Source organism: Peromyscus leucopus, chromosome X, assembly GCF_004664715.2.
Source record: "Peromyscus leucopus breed LL Stock chromosome X, UCI_PerLeu_2.1, whole genome shotgun sequence".
Lineage (NCBI taxonomy): Eukaryota > Metazoa > Chordata > Mammalia > Rodentia > Cricetidae > Peromyscus > Peromyscus leucopus.
Window position 1 is genome coordinate 35,421,288 of NC_051083.1, and position 25,815 is coordinate 35,447,102.

Sequence of the window (25,815 nt, forward strand, 5' to 3'; positions counted from 1 at the left end):
ATGCATTATCTTATTTTTTCAGATGGGACTATAAATTCCTTTCCATATATGAGAAATTCCCTACACACAAGACCTACCATTGAGTTGCCTACCATTGTCTCCCTATCACTGTCAAAACTAAAATATACTGAATATTAACTTTTTCAACCTCTTGTGTTCCTAAAGTATAGCTATGTGCTTTCCAATCAGTTCTCTCTAGACTTTGAAATCAATATAGGAAAAGATTACATGGAATTCATTAATGTGCAGACAACAGCATTCCGTTTTTCAGGAATGGCTGTGATCATAGCCACTATCAGTAACGAAGCATCCAGCACTGTTGGTTTTGGGTGTGTTTCTGAGTCTCGTAAGAGCAATAGGCATCCATCTTCACAAAGAAAATCTGAAATATCATTTTGAGTATTATTCTTAACTCCAGACATGATTTTCTGAAAGTTCTAATAATCTTTAACTAAGTTCCATTTCTGCTAGAATTATTCTGAGAGCTAACACGGTCTTAGCACAGGACTAGACCAGGAGTTGAAGGGAAAGTTGAAGCAATTGTTTAGGCAATGCGAGATCATAATGGAGGGCTGTAAGCTGAATTGAATACCTTTAGCAAGGGATAGATAAGCTAGAAACCTCTGATATCTAATGGCACAAGTTCTTTTAAGTTCTTAGTTTCTGTCATAACCATTAACCTATGAGTGTTTGGTGGCCTCATCTGTGCTCAAATTGTCTGTATTTTCTAATCCCTGTCTTTTTAAATATGACCTGACTTTGGGACTTCCTCTAGTAACTAGGAAGAAGCAGAAATGAAAGTTTGTTGCTTCTGAGCTTAATTCACAAATGATCACATTTCTCCCAGATGAACTTCAGCACCATGCCTTGAGAATAAGCCAGAGTTATTCTGCTGAGGAATGAGAGGCCACACAAAATAGAGATAAGACATGCCAGCTCAGGCCATCTTAGACCAGCTTTCCTCTGGCTGCCTGGTAGAAGATCACAGACACATAAGTATGAGATCAGAAGCATTACTCAGCTGAGACCAGTCCAAATTGTTAATTATTAACTAAATAAATGGTTACTGATCCAAGCCATTTGGTTTTGGAGTGGTTTGTTGAAAGCAAAAACTAACCAATTTGCCAACACACTACCATATTATAATTATAAACCATGTACTTTGGTGGAAATAAAGAGCTCTCACGGCTTCCCAAATTCAAATTTATAAAGCAAAATGTCATTTACCTCTTGGAGTACTTTGTTATTAATATTTTACTGTGGTTGCATGCTTTTAAGTATTCCTAGAACAATTTAGCATTGAATATACTATAAAGTTTTTCCCTATCTTCCCACTATCCAATTTGACTTCCTAGAATGAAAATTCATATTAAAGAAATAGGAATTAAGATGATATAAATTGTTTTGATTCACACTACAGTGTTATGCAATTAATAGGATTTTGAAAAATTTTTTCTTATTTCAGTAGCTACTAAAAAAAAAAGAAAGAGACTGTGATATGAGGAAGATAGACTGGGGTAATAGAAGTTTCTTCAGTACTTTTCAGCAGTTCTGTTTGATTAAGAAAATTATCAAATGCCTAGAAAAGTCTAAACAAAATTGTCAGTTTTAATCTTGTTTCTGGTATATGGTTAACATTTTAGCATATTTCTTTCATTTATTAATTTCTACAATTTTACTTGTCTTTTCAATCGTGTGTGTGTGTGTGTGTGTGTGTGTGTGTGTGTGTGTGTCCATGTTCACTTGTACATGTGGAGAACAAAGGCTGACATTGGGTACCTTTCTCCAACATTCCCTAGCTTATTATTTTTGAAACAAGGTATCTCACTGAATCTAGAGGTAGTAGTTTCAGCTAGACTGTTGGCTAGTGAATCCTTCAGATCCAAATCCCCTGTTGCAAGTTCAGAGGTCACAGGTACAAAACTTCATGCTAGCTTTTTACATGGTTACTAGGGCTCAAAGTCAGGTCCTCACACTTGTGCAATGAGGACTTTGCCAACTGAGCTATCTCCCCATATTCTTTTACAATGTGCCCTACGCTATATTTTATTCTCCATTGATTTTTAATAGTCATTTTAATTATTATATAATATTATATTATAAATACATATTTTCTTTTTCTTATATTTAAAAGGTTTCTTTTTTTCATTTTACGTACCAAACACAGTTCCCCCTCCTCCCTGTCCTCCTGCTCAGCCTCCACTTTTCCCCCAATTCACCCCACCATCCACTCCTCAGAGAGGGGCCTCCCATGGGAAGTCAACAAAGTCTAGAATATCAAGTTGAGGCAGGACGAAGTCCATCCCCTCTGTATCAAGGCTGAGCAAAGTATCCCTCCATAGGGAATGGGCTCCTAAAATCCAGTTCATGTACTGGGAATAAATCCTGTTCCCACACTGCCAATGGCCCCACATACTGCCTAAGCCACACAACTGTCAACCACATTCAGAGGGTCCCATGCAGGTTCCCCAGCTGTCAGTCCAGAGTCAGTGAGCTCCAACTAGCTCAGGTCAGCTGTCTCTGTGAGTTTCCCCATCATGATCTTGACTCCTTTGCTCATATAATACCTCATCCCTCTCATCAACTGGAATCTTGAAGCCCCACCCAGTGCTTAGCTGTGGATCTCTGCCTCTGCTTCTGTCAGTTACTGGATGACACTTCTATGATGACAGTTAGGGTAGTCATTGATCTGATTACAGGGGAAGGCCAGTTCAGGGACCCTCTCCACTATTGCTTGGAGTCTTAGCTGCCTCTAAGAAAAACATGCATGGATTCCCCTAGGAAGGGGGAAATAGATGAGATCTCTTGAGAAAATTGGGATCATTGGGGGAAGGTGGAGGAAGTAAGGGGAGGTGGCAAGAGAACATGAAGGAACAGGATGGTTGAGTTGGGTAAGGGACAGAGAGGGAAAGCAATGAAAGAGATAGCTTGATAGAAGGAGCCATTATGGGGTTAGGGAGAAACCTAGCACTAGGGAAATTCCCAGGAACCCACAAGAATATGTATATTTTCTTAACTTTAGGTTTTATTTCAATAGAAACATGAATAATTTAAGTTCCCATTTACTTAAATTAATCTATTGATCTTTACTATATTGACCATTTGGGGACATAAATATGGATGTGCTCATATTTCTAGGCATTTTCTTTATTAAGATTTGTTTTAGAAATATGAATATATCCAGAAACCCTGTCTCTAATAAATAAACAAATAAAAATTCACATTATTTTGAACGATGTGAGGTGAATTTTGAATAACATTTTTATTAATTCTTTGAGCATCTCATTCAATGTATTTTAAATGTATTCATCTACCTTCTCCCAGTACTTCTCATAACCACACTCTTCATCCTCTTCTTTCTTCTCTATTGAGTTCAGTTTGTGTTGCTCAACTAGTATAGGGCCTACTTTCTCTCCACTATGCTAGGATTTATCTGGCCTGAGCTAGCATAGGTCTTGTGTACTCTGTTACAATCATTTTGAACTCTGTGAGTTCATCAATGCAACTGCCCTGTTGTATCCAAGAAAATACCATTTTCTTGATGTTATCCATCACCTCTAGCTCTTGGAATTTTTCTATCCCCTCTCTTATATGAAGACCCCTGAGACTTTGTGGAGTGTGATATGTATGTCCTGTTTATGGATGAACATTCCCAAGTCTCTTACTCTCTGCATGCTGAGTAGTTGAGTGTCTCTGTGTTAGTTGTAAGGGTTGTGATGCTCTGATCTATGAGTATACTAATAAGTTATTGAGAGTTGTGTAAATACTATGTCCACTTATCAGAATAATAGGACGTGTTCTACTCCAGGGTATATGACCAATTTAATCACAGGTTCTTTGGCCTCTAAAACAGTGCCAGGTATAGGTTCCATCTTATGGAGTAAGCATTAGAACCCAATCAGAAAGTGGTTGGTTACCCCCAAAACATTCGTGGTCCTATTGCACCAGTAGGCATATTTTGTTAGGCAAGTCATTGTTGTAGTTTACAGCATACACAGCGGGGTGAGATGGGTTATCATTTTTCCCTTCCAATATTGTACACAGCCTCTTCTAGCACCAGGAAAGCTAGCCAGTAGGTATAATGCTTCCAGGTGAGTATCAGTTTTATTTCTCCATGTTTTGTTACTTGGGCATGTATCTTCACTAAGAGGGTCCTATCATCAAGTTCTGGAGATTATCCAAAAGTATTGGCAAAATATGTAATGTTTTGATGTAGGCCCAATCTTTGGGACTCCATTGTCCAACAGCTCAAAAAGAGGTAACCTATTCCTGGTACTGGGGTTTTTATTTAGCATGAGGTTTCTAGTTGGGACAATGACCTCCATTATAGGGTAACTTCAGTAAACTTGTTTTTATATGTGTATATGCATATGCATATAATTTTAGGATGCTTCTATAGTAATAAGTTTACTTATGACTTTTTCAAAAGGCCTTTTCCTTATTTCTTACCTTTTACAAACTCACCCCTAAATGAATCAAGGATCCTGAATCTGATTGATAGAGAAGGTAGGAGAGTCACTTCAACTTATGAGCACAAGTACTTTCTAAAGATGATACTCATAACTCAGGCATTAATACCAATGATTGACAAATGGGACCCTATGAAACTAAAAAGCTTCTGTATAACAGAGGACATCATTATTTTAGTAAATAAATAGCCCACTGAATGAAAAAAATGTTTACCAATTATACATCAGAATGAAAGTTAGTATGTAGAATAATCAGCAAAACAAAACAAAGCAAAACAAACAAAAACCTAAACATTAAGAAAACAAACAACCTAATTAAAAATGAGGCCTGGACTGGGCAATGGTGGTGCACACCTTTAATCGCAGTATTAAAGCAGATCTCTGTGAGTTCAAGGCCAGCCTGGTCTACAAAGCAAGTTCCAGGACAGCCAGATCTGTTACACAGAGAAACCCTGTCTCAAAAAACAAACAAACAAAAAATGATGTATGATTCTAAATAAAGAATTCTCAAAAAATGAATGAATGGCTGAAAAACATTTTTTTGAAAAGGTTCAAAATTTATAGCCACCAGAGCAATGAAAATTAAAATTACTTTGAGATTTTATTTTACCCAAATAAGAATGGCCAAGATTAAGGGAACAAGGGGAACACTTATTTATTGCTGGTGAGAGTGCAAATTGTTACAACCACTGTAGAAATCGTAACTGAGGTTCCTCAAAAAAACTAAAAATAGACCTACTACATGATCCAGCCATACCACTCTTGGGTATATACCTAAAGGACTCTACATCCTACTATAGAGATAGGTCATCCTTGTCATCCATGTCCACTGCTGCCTTATTCACAATTATCAAGAATAGGAAATAGCTTGGTTGTCCATCAACTGATGAATAGATAATGAAAATGTGGTATATATACAAAATGGAACATTATTTACCTGTTAAAAATCTAATTATGGAATGCAGAAGTAAATGGATAGTATGAAAAAAATCATTCTGAGTGAAGTAACCCAGACACAGAAAGACAAATGTCATATGCTTTTCTCATTTCTGCATGTTAGCTTTGAATCATCAGTTATATATTTTCCATTTTGATTACCCATAGAGGTCAAGAATTTAATAAGGGACCATGGAGGTAGGAGCTTTAAAGAGAAGAGAGAACACTGGTGTAAAGGGATGGGGATGGAAGGGCAAGGGAAAGGTGGGAATACTGGAGTTAACTAATGTTGAGGGCATTTTGAAATAAATTATTTTGTTTTAAAAATTTATCACCCTTAAAAGTTGATCAATTTCAGTGTTTAGTATTGCTTTTCATTTTCATATTGGAGGAATTTTCTAATCATGTTATTTCCTTCATTTATCATAGCATTTTAATTTTCATGAGCACTTTATAGGTTAAGGATTTTAATCATTGTCATTTATATTTCTTGCATGTAGTAGCCCTGCTTGAGTTTTAATTTTGATAAACACATTTTACAATATTATGTAGATATATCTATTGAAATTTCCCTTCCATTTTTTATTACTTTATGTTTTAGAATTTTTTCTTTAGTCCAAGATCACAGGACCATTCATACATTTTTTTTCTTTTTTTATACATTTTAATTAAATATTTTCCTGCTTCTAAACATATAATTAGAGAGTCAATCATATCCTACTTAGTCAGTTGTGCTTAGGAAGAAACAATTACCCCCAGATGAGTGAACCATGGTAGATAGCTATTCCTTTTTTATTGTCATTGGGAACTTATGAAACTGTAATATGTAAAAAGATATTTAGTTTAACTTTGACAGTTGAAAGATTTATCACACTGTTGAGCTTTTTTTTCTCTAATCCTATGAGATATAGCCCTATCTCCAAGAGAGATGACCTAGATTCATTTTGTGTCTGACAAAAGCCAGTTGAGAGGCATGACATCTGTTTCCACATCACTGATCACTGACCATTGTGATGAAAATTTGCAACACGTGGACATTCTAGAGAGTGAATGGAGAATAAAGCATATTGGAAGTTTGCCTTGGTTTCTTAAAGTAAAACCATGTAACACCACAGTTTCTTCTTAGTTGCTTCAAGATGACTTCTTAACATCTTGAATTTCTTTTCAAAATCTAGGCTAAAGTCCTCATTTGTAACAATATGCTTGTGTAATATTTCATGAATATTTGAGTTAGTGTAACATAATTAATTAACAGCATTGGAGGTTTTAGATAAATTATTTATCATGTATTCCCTACCTCTAAATATACAGCAGTTTATAACAATTTAGATATTCTCATTAAAAAAATGAAAGGGGATGTAGAGATGGTTCAGCAGTTAAGAGTATGCTGCTCTTACAGTTCAGTTGTTCCCAGCACCCATATCAGGATACAACCACATGCAATTCTAACTTCTGAGCATATGGCATCCTCTTCTGACCTCTGTGTGCACCCACATGTACACATGCACACACACACACACACACACACACACACACACACACACAAGTAAATATGTTTTAAAAGCATAGACATTATAATGTCAACTAATTACAAAGCAGTGGTGAGAAGTATCTCTTTGAAGAAGGAAAAGACAGGTAAGGCAGGTACAGGGTAATAAAGGCATGAATCAGAGACAAGGCAGGTTAGTGTTTGTCTTAGTTAAGGTTTCTATCACTGTGAAGAGACACCATGATGACAGCAACTCTTATAAAGGAAAGTATTTAATTGGGGGTGGCTTGCCTTTCAGAGGTTTAGTCCATTATCATCATGAAATGACATGGCAGCATGCAGGCAGACATATTGCTGGAGAAGGAGCTACATCTTGATTCTGCAGCCAATAGAAAGTGAACTGAAACACTGGGCATATCTTAGAGCATAGGAGATCTCAAAGTCTGTCTCCACAGTGACACACTTCCTCCAAAAGGCCATACCTGTTGCAACAAAGCCACATCTCCTAATAGTGCCACTCCCTATGAGCTTATGGGGGCCAATTATAATCAAACTACCATAGTGTTTAAAGAATCAAATAACTCTAAACCCACTAGAAGCTAGGATAAAATGGTGAAACATAAGGGTTACAAAGCTGAATGTATTTCCTTTCTCCCACTTCTCATGTTTCCCCCAATATTTTACTATAACATGTTTCAAATATACAGAAAATTTGAACAATTATGACATGACCAGAATGACAACCAAAAATGTTGATTTTACAATTAATCTTTTAAAAATTTATTTTAAAACATGCATCTCCATCTCTTTATTTTTAATCTACAAAATTCTTTAATATTTTGATCTATTACTAAGGTAAGGTAGAGATATCAATGTACTTCTCCAAATTCCTCAGTAGTGAAGTACTAAATAAATTTATCTATAAACCTTTTTATGTAAAATTTGCATAAAATGGAATTCATAATCCTGGTAAGCTTTTGTATATATATGCAAATGTATGGCCTCAAGACTTAAGATAAAGTACAGAGAATATAGTCCTCACTTTAGGAAATCACACCTGGTTGTATAGCTGTGACCTTCAAATTGAAGCATTGCTTCCTATAGTGGAGAGGATGCTCATAAAACTCAGGAAGTTCATGAAATCTACCAAGGTCCAGAGGATCAGAAAGTTAAATGGTTTCTAAGGTCCTTCTCCAGAATTATATACGCAGTAAACAATTGCTGGATGGAAACTTTCCAGGAGAGATGTCTCCAAACTTGGCAAGGAGCTGTTGTAATACACCACTCGTGTGTCATTTGCCATGCCAGGAATGGCGCTTAAGTGAAGTGTCTGTTTTTGAACCACCCATGCACCTGTAAGTAACCCCAATAAACACATTAGTTCATCAGACTAGCCTGGGATAAAATAATTTCTTTTGTTTATCATGGGTGCCCTTTCTGGGTTATATGCATCAAGGGAAAGTCTTACAACTTGGCCCTTCCAAGTCAATAGGTCTGAATCCAAACGCTGAGACAGTCTCTGATGTATGTTCAATGTAGAACATCATATAAGTGAAATGAAAATGAAGCATTGTATGTCTTCCTTAGTATAAGACCTTTTTTTTTTTTTTTTTTTTTTTACACAGCACAATGTTCTTGAGTTTTATATGTGCTGCAGGTAAAAGCTATTACTTTCCTCCATTGGAAAAAAAGTTTATTACACATTCTAAAGTAAATTCTAGTCCTAAATTCCAGCAAATTTATGCCCTTTGCCCAGCAAGGCTTGCATTTCACCTGTACTCCCATTTGCGCAGAAGGGCAACCTGTCTTGCTCCTCTCATCATTATCTTTTCAGTTCCTTCTTATAAGCTTCAGGTCACTCAATGGCTTTGGCTGAATGGACTCCATTATTTCTGATACACTTTGTCATCAGATATCTCCCCTTTGAACTTAATTTTTTCACATATTATTCTTCACATTTTTTCTAGAGAATTGTTTCGCCCTCTAGATCTTCCAAGAAATTTCTGCCTACCTGTTTTTCTACTCCCATGTCTGTATGCATCACATTCCAATCATAGCACTATTCCACTTATCTGTACTTGATAACAGGAACTATATCACATAAATGATCCCATTTTCATGGATCCTTTGATTCTTTCACATATAGAGGGAGAAAATCACAGTAAATTGAGTAGAGAATTACAGTGAATTAGGTGTGCAATTTCTCCCTGAACGCCTCTCCATTTCCTGAATATTTTGGTGTAAATATCAAAGAAGTTGTTTTATACTTTCTGCCAATTTGAAATTATTTTGCTCTCAACTTTCCAGAGGTAAACTTCTGACTTGAACTACTGTCAGTTTAATATTGGGACTGGAAAATGAACAAATTTACTCTATGTGTTGCTTCAGAATAATCTTGAATTGAAGTTTTATCCCATACTAGAGGGAAAAACATCAGCTACCAAGATGGTGTTCTTGTTATGTGTGCACAGTGTTATTCCTCCACTTAAATTTGACATCCAGAATAAAATGCACCTTCATATATGTTGATAAACACACATGTTTCCTTTTATTTGACATGTGAGAAAATGCGAAGGACAATTGTTTTTTAAATATATTTATGTCTTAGTTACTGTTCTATTGTTGGGAAGAGACACCATGACCAAGGCAGCTCATAAGAGCATTTAATTGAGGAATTGCTTACAGTTTCAGAGGGTGAGTCCATGATCATCATGGTGGGAAGCATGGCAGCAGGCAGGCAGGGGTGGTTCTAGAGCAGTAGCTGAGAGCTCACATCGTTATCCACAGGCAGGAGGCAGAGAGAAAAGGATATTGAAACCTCAAAACTCATCCCCAGAGTGACATACATCCTCCAAGAAGGCCACACCTCCTAATCCCTGCTAAAAAGTCTTCTAACTGGGAATTAAATATTTAAATATATGGTCTTATGGGAGTCATTATTATTCAAACCACTACATTTGAAATCTAATATTTTAGACAAAATATAATGTAAAAGTAAAGAGCCTACTTCAAAGTGTATCTTGTATACCATATGTATATACCATACTGCATTGTACCAATGAAATGTACTTGAAAAAAAAATAAGTAGTACATTCTTTGAAATATACAATAGTTTGGACCAATTTGACAAAAATATGCTAAAATTTATAACATTGAAGCATTATAAAAATGAGTTTCCAAGGACTTTGTAGGTTCCCCCCTTCTTTTAATAAGAACTGACCACGATAGGTTATTTAACAAACAAAATTATGGTATTGACATTCCATCTTAGTATCAAAAGAAATAAGTGTCTTTTTTGAGTAAAACTTCCACCTACCTCCAATTTTCTTCATGTTTCTGGATGTGTACCTAACATATATTGTTAATGCAATAAATATAAAATCCTTGTTGAAGCTGTGTATCTATAAATGAACACCAAGTATAGATTTATTAGGAAATGACAATTAAATTACCTGGGGCTATCAATTAAGAGATTATAAAACATGTTCATGCTCATTGTCACTTTGGATGTATTTTTAAATTTGTGAGGTATGTGTAATATGTGTTGTACAATGACTTTTCCACGATCACATAGATGAAGAAACCAACACTCAAACCTTGGTCATTGCAATCTATGTCTAATTTTATTCCTCTTATATCCAATTTTTCCATTAATGTGGAAGACAACAGAGAAGTGAAAACAGGGTCATAAACAATGAACAGCATGTCCAATCTTAAGATAAGATTCTAGGTGACATGGAGAGCTCTCAGTTGGGACAATGCTTGTCCCAATACCTACATAAAAAGTAAGGCTTTTTGTAGCAATCTGGTAATCCATATACTGGGGAGATATACACAGCAACATCTCCAGGGCTCGCTGGCTAGCCAGCCTAGCTTAATTGTTGAACCCCAGGTTGCAACGAGAGACTTTGTCTCAAGAAACAATGTAGAAAGCTTCTGATAAATGCTTTTTATCAGAAAAAAGCTGTGACCACCATATGCACACAAAAACATATGCACCCATACTTGTACACACACACACACACACACACACACACACACACACACACAAATACACACACACTCACACACCATGCCCAGATGAGACTATTATGGACATTCTTCCATGATATTGCTTCGACCCTTCATTGTTACAGAGAGAAGATACAGTGAGTTTCTTTCACATTTCAAAATTCTTACGGTTTCTTCATTTAGATCTAAATGAAATATGCAAGTATTCCAGGTTTGTATGTCATTTATAAACATAACTCCCTGCTAGATTTTGGGAAGATTCTAAAATGATTTAAATGACTTCCTGAGCATTAAATAGCCTGTGAAGAGCAAGATCTTGATGAATTGTGTGCAATCAGAGACACAAATCCAAGGCATGAATATTAAAATTCCCCTCAAATACACATGCTGCAAAGCAGAACGGAAGATAAGTTTGCAGAGAAATATTTTAGTTTACTCCTTTCCTACACTGTCACAAAGTCTGTGAAAAGTCAAAAGTATAATGAACAACAGTGCCCATTTGTACATTTTGACCTCAAAATCCACTGCCTATCATTGCAGTTGAGGAAGCTAGCTCCAACCATCTCTGGTTCTGTGAGTCTCTGAAGAGGGTCGATGGACTGTTCAGCACCATGGACAGCTCAGACCCTTGCTTTCAAGAGCCTTTCTTCTTCCTGCATACCGTTGCCTCAGGTACAATTCAATGTTCTCACTGTCCACACATGTTCTATCTGGCTCTTTGCTACTATTGCTGTCCCCTATGAAGTTTGTGGGGACAGTAAGACATTTTTCTGAAGCTCTTTAGTTTAGTGCTGGTATAGAAAATACAAAAAGATCAGTTAGGAGAGGGAAAAACAAAAACAGACTAATGTAGGAAAAGTGTTCAAATGAAAATAATTTGAACTATCTTCCTTAATGGGAAAATTTTATAATTTTTATTCATCATATTAGCAAAAACAGTCTTGCAGGGTACCAAACAGATTGACTTTAAGTCAACAGGATTTTTGTTTGAATAAATACCTTGAATGTTTTACAGGAGATTATAGTCTAATGATCTTTCCACATGAGTTAAGAATTTATGGAACACAGTCCCTGAGGAGAAACCATTCTAAATTAGTACATTTGTTATGGAAAACTGTATGGTGGGTATTCAAATGGATTTTTTAAAATGGATATGATCTAGGAATTCTACTGATCAGTATAAATGAATGAATGAAGCCAGTGTCTTGACAAGACATCTGCCCTCCACATTCATTGAAGCCATAATTATAACAGCCAAAATGCAGAAACCTGTGTACATCTTATGAATAATAAAATAAATAAATTGTGGTATACATATATAATAGAATTTTATTCAGCCATTATAAATTTTATCATATGAGACAACATGGATGGACTGGAGATTAACCATTACACTTACAGTGAATAATTATGTACTATACACCATAAAGCTGGAAGAAAGTATTCTGGAAAGTGTTCATCACAAATAAAGCTTATATTCTTGAGGAGATAAATATGTTTAATGAGATGAAATTTAAATATACACATACATCAATCATGTGTGCTCACTGAACATTGTGTAGTATTCTATTAATGTGTGTAAAACTTTTATGTTTCTGTGTATTAGTTAAAATTTAGAAAGATAAATTATCAACCATTATATCTTAATCTAGAATTAACATTAGACTGTATTTAATATAATAAAGTGTTATAATAAAAATAGCAGCAGTGGGGCTTGAAAAATAAACATTTCTAATAAGCACTAGGCAAGTACTCTACCACTAAGCACCATTCTTGGCCTCATTTATTTTTATTTTACTTTAATTCTTTTGGAGACAAGGACTTGATGCATTGCTGAGGAAAAGCTGAACTCACTGTGTGGCCCAGGTGAGCCTTGAGCTTGTATTCTTCCTACATTGGCTTCCTACCTAACTGCTTTTATAGACATGAGCCACCATGCCCAGCAAGACTTTAATTTTTGCTTGTGACTTGGTTTTATCCTTTATATCTCCTTTAAGAGGAGCACGTTTGCATTATTACATTTAGTTGATGGAAAATATGGTACATTTGTGAGGAGATGCTCAGAAATAAGATTTCCACAGAGATTTTATAGAAGAAATAATCTGTCAATAAACTGGAGAAGTTGTAAGTTGTCACCTTAGATAAAAATTAAGTTTCTACATAATATTACTCTAATGAGCAATTTAATATTGGTATCATTGCACTTCACCTTAAAATCTAGAAATACAAAATAAGAAAAACTGAGACTTAAGTAAAGGAATAAATCTAGACTATTTGAAGTAGCTGCCCACTCTATCCCACTTTCCTCCCCAAATTGCTTCCCCATACAGAAGAACTCATAGATTTTTATTCTGCTCCATGGAAACCTACTTTTCTCTAGCAGCAGTTCTACAGAGCCAATTACTACCACAAAGATATACGATACAGAAAATTTTATTGATAGTGACAGTCCTAAGGAAATTGAACTGACTTTGTAAAGGACTATAGGCTTCAATCAATGTCAAATGTTTAAAAGTGGTATCTTAACATGATGTAAATAGACCAACACTGCCGGACTATCAGTGTGTTGTGGACTTTGAAATACCAGGTCACCCACTCTTCTGAGCTAGAAGACATAGCATGCTATTTGTACGACAGAAGGGTTATTTAGCAAATGAAGAATAATTTCTCAAGTGTTACAGGTGGACATATGGTTGCATTGATCAGAAAATGCTTAACTGACTTAGACGTCCAGAAAGTGGAAAAATAATCATTCTGGCCAAAGGTTAATTTGTTGTACTGCAATGTTTGGCACCAAGAGGTATAGTCTAATCATTTTCTGGTGCTGCAACTGTGTATCAATTCCAGCAGTGGGTGTGCAGTTGATTATCTGCCAGTGGCAGGATGCTGAGATGCTATTTTAGCTGGGGCCAGCTTGTAGTTATTATAATGATTTGACACTTCTGCCCAAATTTAGTGTCAGGAAAGTTGAAGTCTCATTAGTTAGGAATAATATCTAGGGGGTGGGGCTATGCATTCAAAACTGTCATTTGTTAGATTTAATTTGAAAACCAAAGCCACACAGGTGTATCTATCAGTTCGATCTAAATGTGTTTGAAATGGTCATGGATCACAGACAAAATCTGGGGAATTCCTTTTTCCATAGTAGCAACCTTTGGAAAGTTATGAGAAAAATAAAGTGTATTCTTCATTTTTCTCGATTTTGTATCTTGCCACTCTTTGGTGACTTTCTGGGAAGTGTCATTTGATCTTAATACTTTTTCTTCTATAAGGTGGTGCCTACCATATTCATGGAGCCTGTATACCTTCTAAGATATACATTCTCAATGCAATTTCAATTTCTTATAAATTATTTTTGCTTTAGAATTAAAACAGTGTGCACATTCATCTTTCCTGTTTCTTTGGCAGTCTTCCCCACCCACTTTCTAGTTGGTTCTAAGGATATTCAGATATTATAATACTAGGGATATTCTAATAGCTGAATCTGACCACACTTACTTTTAGTTGTGAGCACTGAAGTCTCTTCTTAGACTGAGACTGGGGAGAAGGATGCCCTTTGTCTGATAGCTAATTGGAAAATTTTAAGAGGTAATTTTAAGCTTTAACTAGGTCTTTGTGTAGCTAACAGAGTGGTCATTAAGAGGTATATGGCTTAGTAATGGGCCATTTCTTATTCTTGGCAGGCTCAAAGAGGTACAATTTGAGAGAAAGGGGACAAAAGCAAGGAAGTAACACTGCTTTGCATAATCATATGATGTATTAACTCCATTGTAAGAAGAGTGACCTTGTAAATTATAGAACATTGGGGAATCATTTGCCTTTTTCTCCATACTAGGATCATTTGTATTGTCTCTGTCAAATCCACTTTGTCCTCTGAAGATTGTGAGTGACTGAATGTGTTCACACATAGGCATGTGTTAGGATAGTTAACCACTGGGCAATCAGAAGAGAAGACTTAACCACAACTCATACCAGAAATAGAAGCTCAGATTAAAGTATAAGAGCAGTTCCATTGTAGACTAGGATGCCTCCACAGGACAAATATCATGTCTTTCGTACCCTAAGCCATGATTCAGAATTAGAAATAAATGAGAAAGCAAAGAGACATACCCTAGGCTGAAACAAGACCTATGTGGAACATACCCTGAAAGGTAGGTAAAGATTTTCATAAGCATTAGTATGTTTTTTGAACATGCCTTCCCACATACATACTGGGTCCTTTCCATTTGGGGAGAAACATATTTTGCTATGGTTTTTGTTTGTTTGTTTGCTTGCTTGATTTATTTTGTTTTTGAGATTATTTCCCTTTCCATCTCACTGTAATTCTCAGTCATACAGGGAATTAGAATTCCCTGTATGTGTATAGCCTTTAAGCATCTAACACTTGGTAACACAGATGAAGTAACTGCCCTATTCTCCGTGGTGCAGTCCTTTAGAAAATACTGTCCAAAGTCCATGAAAGGACTACTATGGAGTGGCCAGAAGAGAGGCACACAGAGATATTGGCAATGACCTGTAATACAAAGGAGAAAGACTTCTATGTGGACAACTGAGGAATTAAATCAGAGAAGCTCTGCCCTGCCTACAATAGATGTGGCTTGCTACTTTCATTGATGTTTTTGTTATAGTCTTGATTAGAAACTATCAGTCGCTTTCTATCACCTTTAAGAAAACAGACACATCAGGGTTTAGAATATAAAACTCTAAAATATACCACTTCAGTGACTGAGAAAATCAAAGACTAAAGTAGCTCTGACCTTCATATCTAGATGTATTAATACTATAATGTTGTTTATAAATCATTTTAGAATGTTTTAAAAGAAACATTTGTCTTTTTAAAATAAAGATTTATTTTTATTTTATGTATATGAGTATTTTGCCTACATGCAAGAATGTGTACCATGTGCAACCTGGTAGCTGCAGAAGCCAAAAGAAGGCATTACATCCCCTAAAACTGGAGTTAAAGCCAGTTGTGAGGCACCATCTCTCCAGCCTCCCAAAAGAATATATTCAAAGAGCATTTATTCTACAAACATATTAAGAATGTTCCAGATATTTGATTATTTTTTTTTCTTTTTGCCATCAAGTCTAATCAGCAGTGTCAGATGTTTTAAAGGTTTTGTGACATTTGTTTCAAGATCTACTGGAATTTCAAGATCTACTCCCACTGCTTTCATTGTCCTCTTAGAATTTATTCTATTTGATCATTGCCAAAGTGAAAATTGTAAAGATTTTATCTGCAGCTTCTCTTGCATAAACTGCTGAGATAATGGTGTGAGTTGAGAAAGGATTCACCCGAAAGGTGTAGAAGGAATCTTTCTAGTGTTATTGAAAGTATACTTGTATATTTTTCACGTTAATTGTACATTGCATAGGTCTTTCTCCCACAAAACATGCTGGAACCACTTCTTCTCAAACACTACTGATTTCATTCCTTCCATTTTATTCTGTGGTTTCTATTTGTCTCTCACAATTTTACTTTAAAATTTGATGTTAAATATACAGAAAGTGAAATTTATATATCCTAAGTGTACATTTTAACCAGTTTTAGCACACACAGGCATGTATGCACATGCACATTTAGCCACACCACTTAAGATATAAAATATTTTCATTGCACTAAAAATTCCTCATACCCTTATAACTGTTTTTTTTTAAAGATTTATTTATTTATTTTGTATACAGCATGTATGACTACAGGTCAGAAGAGGACACCAGATCTCATTACAGATGGTTGTGAGCCACCATGTGGTTGCTGGGAATTAAACTCAGGACCTCTGGAAGAGCAGTCAGTGCTCTTAACCTCTGAGCCATCTCTCCAGCCCCCCCACAACTGTTTTAATATGTATAGGATTATTATGATTATGTTCTCTTTTTGTTTCCTCACCTTTTTCTCAAATGATTTTGATAAGGTTTACCAATTTTATTAATTTTTCCAAATATTACTCCTATTGATTTTTGCCACTGCTTTTTTATTTCAAAGATTCCCTTCTTTAAAATGTCTACTGTTTTGTTTTGGGGGGTGGTTACTATGCTTTTTTTTGATAGTTTTCTAAGGTACAAACTGTTAACACAAAAACCCAGCTCTCACTTTAAAGGAATAGGGTATAGTTTATTCTGGAGCCATTTTAAGCCAATGTAAAAGCACTTTCATGAAGTTTTAAAGTTTTACAGGACAAAAAAAAGGTCATAAACCAAGGCAAGTTTAAAATCTATTGGTAGGGACATTAAAAAGGTAGGTACAGCAAATGTGGGAAGCTTTAGCCTTAGGTACTATCTGATGCCAGTCTTAGCTTTTGGGTTGGTGGCAGCTGGTAGTCTGCTAAGTAAATAGACTCCAAAAGGTTTCTATTAGTCACTGTGAAGTCCAGAGTGAGTGCCCCAAAATGGCAGTGTTAGTAACAATGCTCTAAATGGAAGGCCTGTGGCCTGGTAAACAGAAGGATTGTTACTGGGTAAACAGAAGTCTAAATTCAGCATTCCTCAGGAATTTTGTAAGGTGGGTTTCTGTTTTCAGAACCTTCTTTAATCTGCTCCCAAAGGTCAACTACCTAGGCAAGAGTATCTAGTTCCCAATCAATCTGAACAGCCTATATCAGCTCAAAGACCTCCACCCTGTTAACTGTTATATAAAATCCACTTGCTTCTCTTCTCTCTTCTTTTGCTTCTCTCTGCCCAATGAAAGGTAGCTTTGGCAGCTTGACCCCAGTAAACCTTTCTTTCTACCCATAGTGTTTTCCAGTTCAGTAATTTCACTGCACCCTTGCTTACAGTCATGAGATGTTAGTTTCAACACAGGTGGGCAAGGAATGGCTGTTCCAGAGGACTAGAACTAGCTCAATATAAGGGAATTAGCCTCTGGACCCACAACATTCCAATCTGTCTGCTGTACTGAAATTCTGCAATCACAGCTTCTTTTTAGTAGTTTTCATTCACAAAACATTGGTCAATGACTTTAAATCTTCTACAGCACAAACATTTAAAGCTATGCATTTTCTCTAAGTACTGCTTTGCCTATGCTCCTTGAATGTTGATGTTATATATTCATTATTTTCATTACAATACATTTCCTAAATTTATATGAATTCTTTAAATCTGGAAGTTATTTCTCAAATATTTGGAGTTTTCCAATTTATCTTGTTATTCCTGATGCCTAATTCCATTATGATTAGATATGAAACAGAACTCTATTTTATTATAATGTTTAAATGTACCAATAATTCTTTTATGCCACAGACAATGCTTACTTTACTCCTTTGCCTGTTTTTACGTTCAATTATTTGTCTTTTGTTTTTAATCTGTAATCATTTTTGACATAGTCTTTTGTTTTTGTTTTTGTTTTTGTTTTGTTTTGTTTTTTCGAGACAGGGTTTCTCTATGTAGCTTTGCGCCTTTCCTGGAACTCGCTTTGGAGACCAGGCTGGCCTCGAACTCACGGAGATCCGCCTGCCTCTGCCTCCCGAGTGCTGGGATTAAAGGCGTGCGCCACCACCGCCCGGCCTTGACATAGTCTTGATACAGACACTTTTCCAGCATTTATTTGCAATTACTTTCTGTTGGCATTCTGGCCTGCCCCTTGGAGACCTGCCCTGTGTGTCCTGATGTCAAGCCTACTTTAAGAGAAAACCCTCCCCTCCCTTTCTCTCTATTCCCACAAGATCTCTCTCTCTCTCTCTCTCTCTCTCTCTCTCTCTCTCTCTCTCTCTCTCTTCCTCTCCCTCTCCCTATATCTCTCTTTCCTTCTCCCCTCCCGCCACCAAATAAAACTCTTCACTGAGCGCTGTCTTTGTGGTGTCTCCTCTCACTCGCCATGGGGCACCATGGCATATGTTTAATTAAAAAGCTTTTCATGATAGAGAGACATGCTGGCTCCTGGCAGCACCTTTATTTTCTCCAAAGAAGGTGGCTGGGCACAGAAGAACCTCCACATGGAACTTGCTCCAGAGGGGCAGCACCAGCCACTGAGATGGGCACAGAAGAACCTCGACTGCTGCCAGAGCCTTCTTCAGACCAAGGCCAACAGGACTCTGGGAACCCATTGCCTCACTTTTGCCTAGACAAAGCAGGCTGGTCCTTCCCACAAGGTCCTACCCCACAACTGTCAGATCTTCTGAGGCTGGCAGACTGATGTTTTTGCCTTGAAACCTCTGCCCTCAGTGACCATGGAGGACCCTGAGGTGGCTGTCTAGGTAGCCAGCAATTAGTCTCTGTCACTTTCATTTGCTAACTCAGGTAAAATGTATCCTTCTCAGATCTCTGATGCCATTTGATGACCAGGCTTTGCTTCATCTGCCTTCTCAGTTCTCTATGTAAAATTTACAGGCTTCATTCTCTTAGGGCTAATACTGCTCTCAGTATCTCCCAGTGAATTAAATAAAAAGAAACAGCTTTAAGGTTTGTTTATATGAAGATAGGAAAGTTGTGTCACTTTTTCTTAAATTTATCCTTCATAGATCTGATCGTGTTTGATGACTAAGGTACCAGTTTAATAGACCCAATCCCAAGACTACAAGCACCTGGATAGCTCATTTTAATAAGTTTCCTGTTAAAAATACAGACAGGTATGCCTCATTCACAGACTTCATAGTACAGGATAGACTTCAGATATAACTTCAGAGGTTCAAAGTTTTAATATTGATAAATGCAGTTTTGATGAACTGATACAGGATTGACTACAAACAGTTCTTGAGAGTCCTTTGATTTCTATGGATTTTTAACCCCTTTGCTATGACACCACGATATAAATCTGTTACAGCTGTCTAACAGATATCTGCAGGCTCCTGGGAAAAGTTCTGCTACTGTATCAAGAAAACTAACCGTCTCCAGAGCTCATTTTGATCCCACCCATTTTTCGAACATATTTTGCAGTTTTACTCCTGCCTGGGCCAAGGCTAATCCACAGAGGGTCCTCCAGATATGCCAACCACCAACTGAGGAAGCCAACTGGGATGGCTGCACCCCCATCTCCAGAAAAACAACAAATATGATAGCTCACGTACTCCTAAAGAACACATCATCCCTCAATTCACTGCTGGTACCACCTCTCCAGGTTTAAATGGCTATCTACTCAGCAACCAGAACCTGGTTTTCCAAGACATCCCAATAAAGGACATATCTGCTCTTGTGACTCACTCATTCACCCTTGCCTCTTCTGTACAACCAGGGCACTTTGAAACAGATGCTTGAGACCTCCATGCCTGGGATCTCCATGATGACAGCCAGCTGAATGCTTCTTCACTTGTACCTCCTGCCATGTGTGGCCTTGACTCCTTACTTCGTCTTCCCACTTCCCTCCAACATCAGCAGGAAGCAGTCTTGAGAATTCAGTACCCTTATTCCCCCACTTGCTTTCCATAACTCACCTTTTTATAGTATCAAAACAGAGGAATGTTGGCATTCTGGCCCATCCCTTGGGGACCCACCCTGTGTGTCCTGATGTAAAGCCTACTTTCAGAGAAAAACTCCCCCCTCCTTTCTCTCTGTTCCTACAAGGTGTGCCCCCTCTCTCTTTCTGTCCCCCATCTCTTTTCCCCCACCAAATATAACTCTTCACTGAGCACTGTCTGCATGACATCTCTGTCTCTCACCCCCTGTGAGCACCTTGGCTCCAAACCCGCCAAGGCCCCTCTCTTGCCATACACATCATTATACTGTCCTCGTTCTTTAGGATATCATTTTCTATTCTTGATAGGGTCCTTTATGATATGAAAATTTTGCAATAGTGATGAAAATATAATTTATCTATTTTTTGTTTGAGTTTTTGTACCTAAGAAGGAGTAATCATTGCCCAAACACAGGTGATGAGAATTTTCCTTCTTTTTCTGTTCTGTGAGCTCCATCAAGTTAACTTTCACTTCTAATAAAAAGTGACAGTCCAAATTTGTTTTTTGCATATAGGTATTCAGTCATGCCAGCACCAATATTTGAGAGGATCATTCTTTGCCAATCAATGGTCTTGGCCCTCTCAATGGGAATCATTGTCCATGAATATTTCGGTTTGTTTCTGAACTCTTAATTCTATTCTATTGATGTCTGTTAATTCTTATGCCGGCACTACGTTTTCATGATTGTGGTAACTTTGTAGTAACTTATGAAATTAGAAAACAAGAAGCATCCAATTTTGTTCTTTTCTTCCCTTCAAGATTGTACTAGCAATTTGGAGTCTTTATTTTCTTGTATTTATCAGGCCTTTACATAACACATATTATATAACCCAAATACATAATCACAATTGCCAAATTTATAAATTTGCATGCAGGCTTAATTGGGCATGCAAAATAAAAGTAATATTTTAGCACATAATGAATTTAATAAAAATTGAAGTATCTTTAACTTGTTAAAAAAATTGACACAAGCAACATATGAAAACAATTATAGGCACACATAGCAAAATTACATGAATCTAAGTGCTTCCATTTTTACAAAAAGGTAAATATCTCTATGTCTTTAAGATGTGAGAAAGGTTTAGTAACTTAAAAAATCAAAAGGTAGTTTGTCCTGTAGACATAGGTTCAAAGATAGCATTTTTCTGATATACTATATTCTGATTATGGGTTTCCCTCCCTCTACTCCTCCCAGTTTCTCCCCTCCCATCCAGATCCACCCACTTTCTCTCTCCCATTAGAAAACAAACAGGCTTCTAAGGAATAACAGTAAAATGAAATATAATAAGATAAAACAAAAGCTAATAACTAATATATCAGAATAGGAAAAAATCAAAGCAAAACAAAAACAGAAATAAAAGAGCCCCCCAAAAGGCACCCGACACAGATGGACATGCAGAGACTCTCTTATTTGCAGTCAGGAATTTCAGAAAAACACTAAACTTAAAAACAATATATATGCAAAGGACCTGAAGGGTAAAAAGAGAGGAAAAAATACACATATAAATAAAATAAAAAATAAAAGATAAGAATGTTTTTTTTTCCTTTTTTGGTCTTTTATTTTATTTTATTTTAAAATACCATTCAGTTCTACATAACAGCCACGGATTCTTTTGTTCTCTCCCTTCCTGCCCCCCTCCCATTATTAGCTACTTTCTTTCCCTTTCCTAGGGAGATCTATCTGCCAGGCTATCCCCAGTCCCTTACTCAACAAGTAATCTCTCTGGTTCTATGGATTGTAGCTTGGTTATCATTGACTCAACAGCTAGCATCCAGATGTAAATGAGTACATAAAATGTTTGTCTTTCTTGGTCTGGGTTACCTTGTTCAGGATGTTTTTTTCTAGTTCTATTTACCTACAAATTTCATGGTTTCATTTATGGCTGAGTAATACCCCATTGCATAAATTTACCATGTTTTCTTAATCCATTAATTTGTTAAGGAACATCTAGGTTGTTTCCAGTTTCTGGCTATTATGAATAAAGCAGGAGAGAACATGGTTGGGTAAACATCCCTGTGGTAAGATGTCCAGTTCTTTGGGGATATGCCCAAGAGTTGTATAGCTGGATCTTGAGGTAGACAGATTCCCATCTTCCTGAGGAACCACCACACTGATTTCCACAGTGGTTGTACAAGTTTTCACTCCCACCAGCAATAGATGAATGTTCCCCTTACTCCACATTCTCACCAGCATGAGTTGTCATTGTTTCATTGATCTTAACTATTCTGATGGGTATAAGATGAAATCTGAAAGTAGTTTTGAATTACAATTACCTGATGACCTAAGGATGTTGAACATTTCTTTGTTTCTCAGCCATTTGATTTTCCTCTTTTGAGAAATGTCTATTTAGATCTATATTTCATTATTTGCTTTCTTGATGCCCAGTTTTATCTTCTATTTTTTACTTCTTTATATAGTTTGGATATTAGACATTTATTGGACGTGGAGTTGGTAAAATCCTTTCCCACTCTGTAGGCTGCTGCTTGTCTGAATGGTGGTGTCCTTTGCTGTGCAGAAGCTTCTCAGTTTTGTGCAGTCCCATTTATTAATTGTTGATCTTGTGCAGTGGTGGCCCACGCCTTTAAGCCCAGCACTCAGGAGGCAGAGCCAGGCGGATCTTTGTGAGTTCGAGGCCAGCCTGGTCTACAGAGCAAGATCCAAGAAAGGTACAAAGCTACAAGAAAAATTGTCGATCTTAGTACCTGCACTATCAGTGTTCTGTTCAGGAAGTTGTTTCCTGTGCCAATGCATTCAAGGCTATTCCCCACTTTCTCTTCTAATCAGTTCAGTGTATCTGGTTTTATGTTGAGGTCTTTGATACATTTGGAATTGAGATATGTGCAGAGTGATAGGTATGGATCTATTTGCATTCTTCTATGTGTTTTGTTAATATACATAGGAGGCCTGTCTTTTTTGGAACAGAAACAGGAAGAGTGGATTGGGAGGGGTCAGGAAAGAACTGGGAAGTGGGAAAACTGTGATCAGGATGCAAAATAAATAAATAATTTTTCTTTTGTCTGGATGACCTGTCTATTGACAAGAACAGGGTACTGAAGTCTCCCACTATCAGTGTGTAAAGGTTAATATGTGATTTAACCTGTAGTAGTGTTTCTTTTACAAACTTGGATGTCCTTGTATTTGGGGCACTGATGTTAAGAATTACAATATCCTTTTAGTGGATTTTTCCTTTGATGAATGTGTAGTGTCCTCCTATAACTCTTCTGACCTGTTTTAGTTTAAAGTCTATTTTGTTAGACATTAAAATGGTACACCAACTTGCTTCTTGGGTCCATTTGCTTGGAATATCTTTTTCCAACCTTTTACCCTGGGGTTATGTCTATTTTGGGTCTTAAAATATGTTGGGTCTTAAAATATGGATGCAGCCGAAGGATGGATCTTGTTTTCATATCCATTCTGTTAGTCTGTGTCTTCTTATTGAGAAATTGAGACCCTTCAGAATTGTTGACATTGAAAGATGTCAACAAGCAATGTTTACTGATTGCCTGGCATCTGGGTCTCTTAAAGTCTATAGTACATTTGTCTGGGCCCTTCTGTCTTTTAGACTCTCCATTGAGAAGTCAGGTATAGTTCTATATATCTGACTTAATATGTTACTTGGGTTTTTTCCCTTGTAGCTTTTCATACCCTTTCTTTGTTCTATACACTTAGTGTTTTGATTAGTATGTCACGAGGGTTCTTTTCTGGTCCTATTTGGCATTCTGTCTGCTTCTTGTACCTTGATAGGCATCTCCTTCTTTAGGTTGGGGAAGTTTTCTTTTCTGATTTTGTTGAAAGTATTTTCTGTGCCTTTGGCCTGGATTTCTTCTCCTTCCTCTATTCCTGTTCATTTACTCAGATTTTCTATTTCCAGCATTCCCTCTGTTTGTGTCTTCTTTATTGTTTCAATTTCTCTTTTCAGGTCTTGGACTGTTTCCCTCACCTGTTTCATTGCTTTTTCATGGTTTTCTTTAAGGGATTAATTGTTTTCTTCCACTTTTTTTATTTGTCTTTTCCTCTAGTTCTTTATAGATTTCTTCTCAATTTTTGTTTGACTTTTTCTCATTTTCTTTATTGATTTCCTCTACTTTTTTGTTTATCTTTTCCTCAATTTCATTTTTTTCTTGAAAGGCCTCTAGCATCTTCATGATGCTATTCTTAAGGTTGCTTTCTTCTGCTTCTTCCACCTTGTGATGTTCAGGTCTTGCTGTTGGAGGAGGGCTCGATTCTGGTGATGCTGTATTGCTCTTTATGTTGTTGTATGTACTTCTGCCTTGACATCTGCCCATCTCCTTGTCTAATAGGTATATGAGGTGCCTGTGTCTGAGCGAGTTGCTGTTGGTCCACTCTGTGTTTGTTGTGTCTGTGTTTCAGGGGGCCCTTCTGGGTCTAATCTTAGCTCTTGGTCTGATTGGAGCAGGCAGCTTCTGTGTCTCAGCGAGCTGCTCTTGGGTCAGCCCAAGCTAGTTGATTCTATGGCTCACAGACTCATTCTTGGTCTTATCAGGGCTCTTGGTCCAGTCAGAGCTGACAGATTCGGCATTTCAGGAAGCCTCTCTTGGTCCAATGAGAGGTGGCAGATTCTACTTCTCAGAAAGCCACTCTTGGTCTAATCAGGGCTGGCAGATTCCCTATCTCCTGAGTTTACTCTTGGTCCAATGATGGCTCTTTGTCCAATGAGAGCTCTCTCTTTCTCTGGGCAGGATTGGAGCTCTCTGGGCTGGATGGGAGCTCTCTGGGACATATGGGAGCTCTTTGGGTCAGATGGAAGCTCTGGGCTGGATGGGGGCTGGGGCTGGTCTCTATATCTCAGGAAGTGGCGGGCATCTTGGGTAGGTGGGTGTGGGGGCAGGGCGTGTAGATTGCAGGGTCTGATGGGCAGGAACACTGCCCACTGGCCAGCAACTGGAGCCGAGTTGGGCAGGTCTTCCCCGGGAATGGCTGGGGCCCAAAGATGGGACCCAGGGGCAGGCCTCCCTGGGTATGAACCCAGTCTCTCACCTCTGGTCTGGATATGAGCTCTGGGCCAGATGGGCTATTCCTATTATTCTTACATTTGGTCTTCTATAGTGTCCCAGATAGTCTGTTTATTTTGCGCCAAGAGGGTTTTTTTTTTTTTTAATTTAACGTTTTCTTTGACTGAATTATCCATTTCTTCTATTGTGTCTAAAATGCTCAAGATTCTCTTTTCCATTCCTTGTATACTGTTGGGAAGTTTTGCCTCTGAGCTTCCTGTTCAAATTCCTAAATTTTTCATTTCCAGATTTCCCTCAGTTTGAATTTTCTTTATTGATTCTCTTTCCAATTTCTTGCCTAGAACAGTTTTATTCATTTCCTTACAGTTTTTGTTTGTATTTCATAGCTTTCTTTGAGGTGTTTATTCATTTCCTCTTTAAGGATCTCTATCATATTCATAAAGGCTGTTTTAAAGTCTTTTTCTTGTTCTTTAGCTATGTGTCAATTCTTAGGGCCTGCTGTGACAGGATAGCTGGGCTTTAGTAGAGACATTGTCCTGGCTGTTACTGTGTT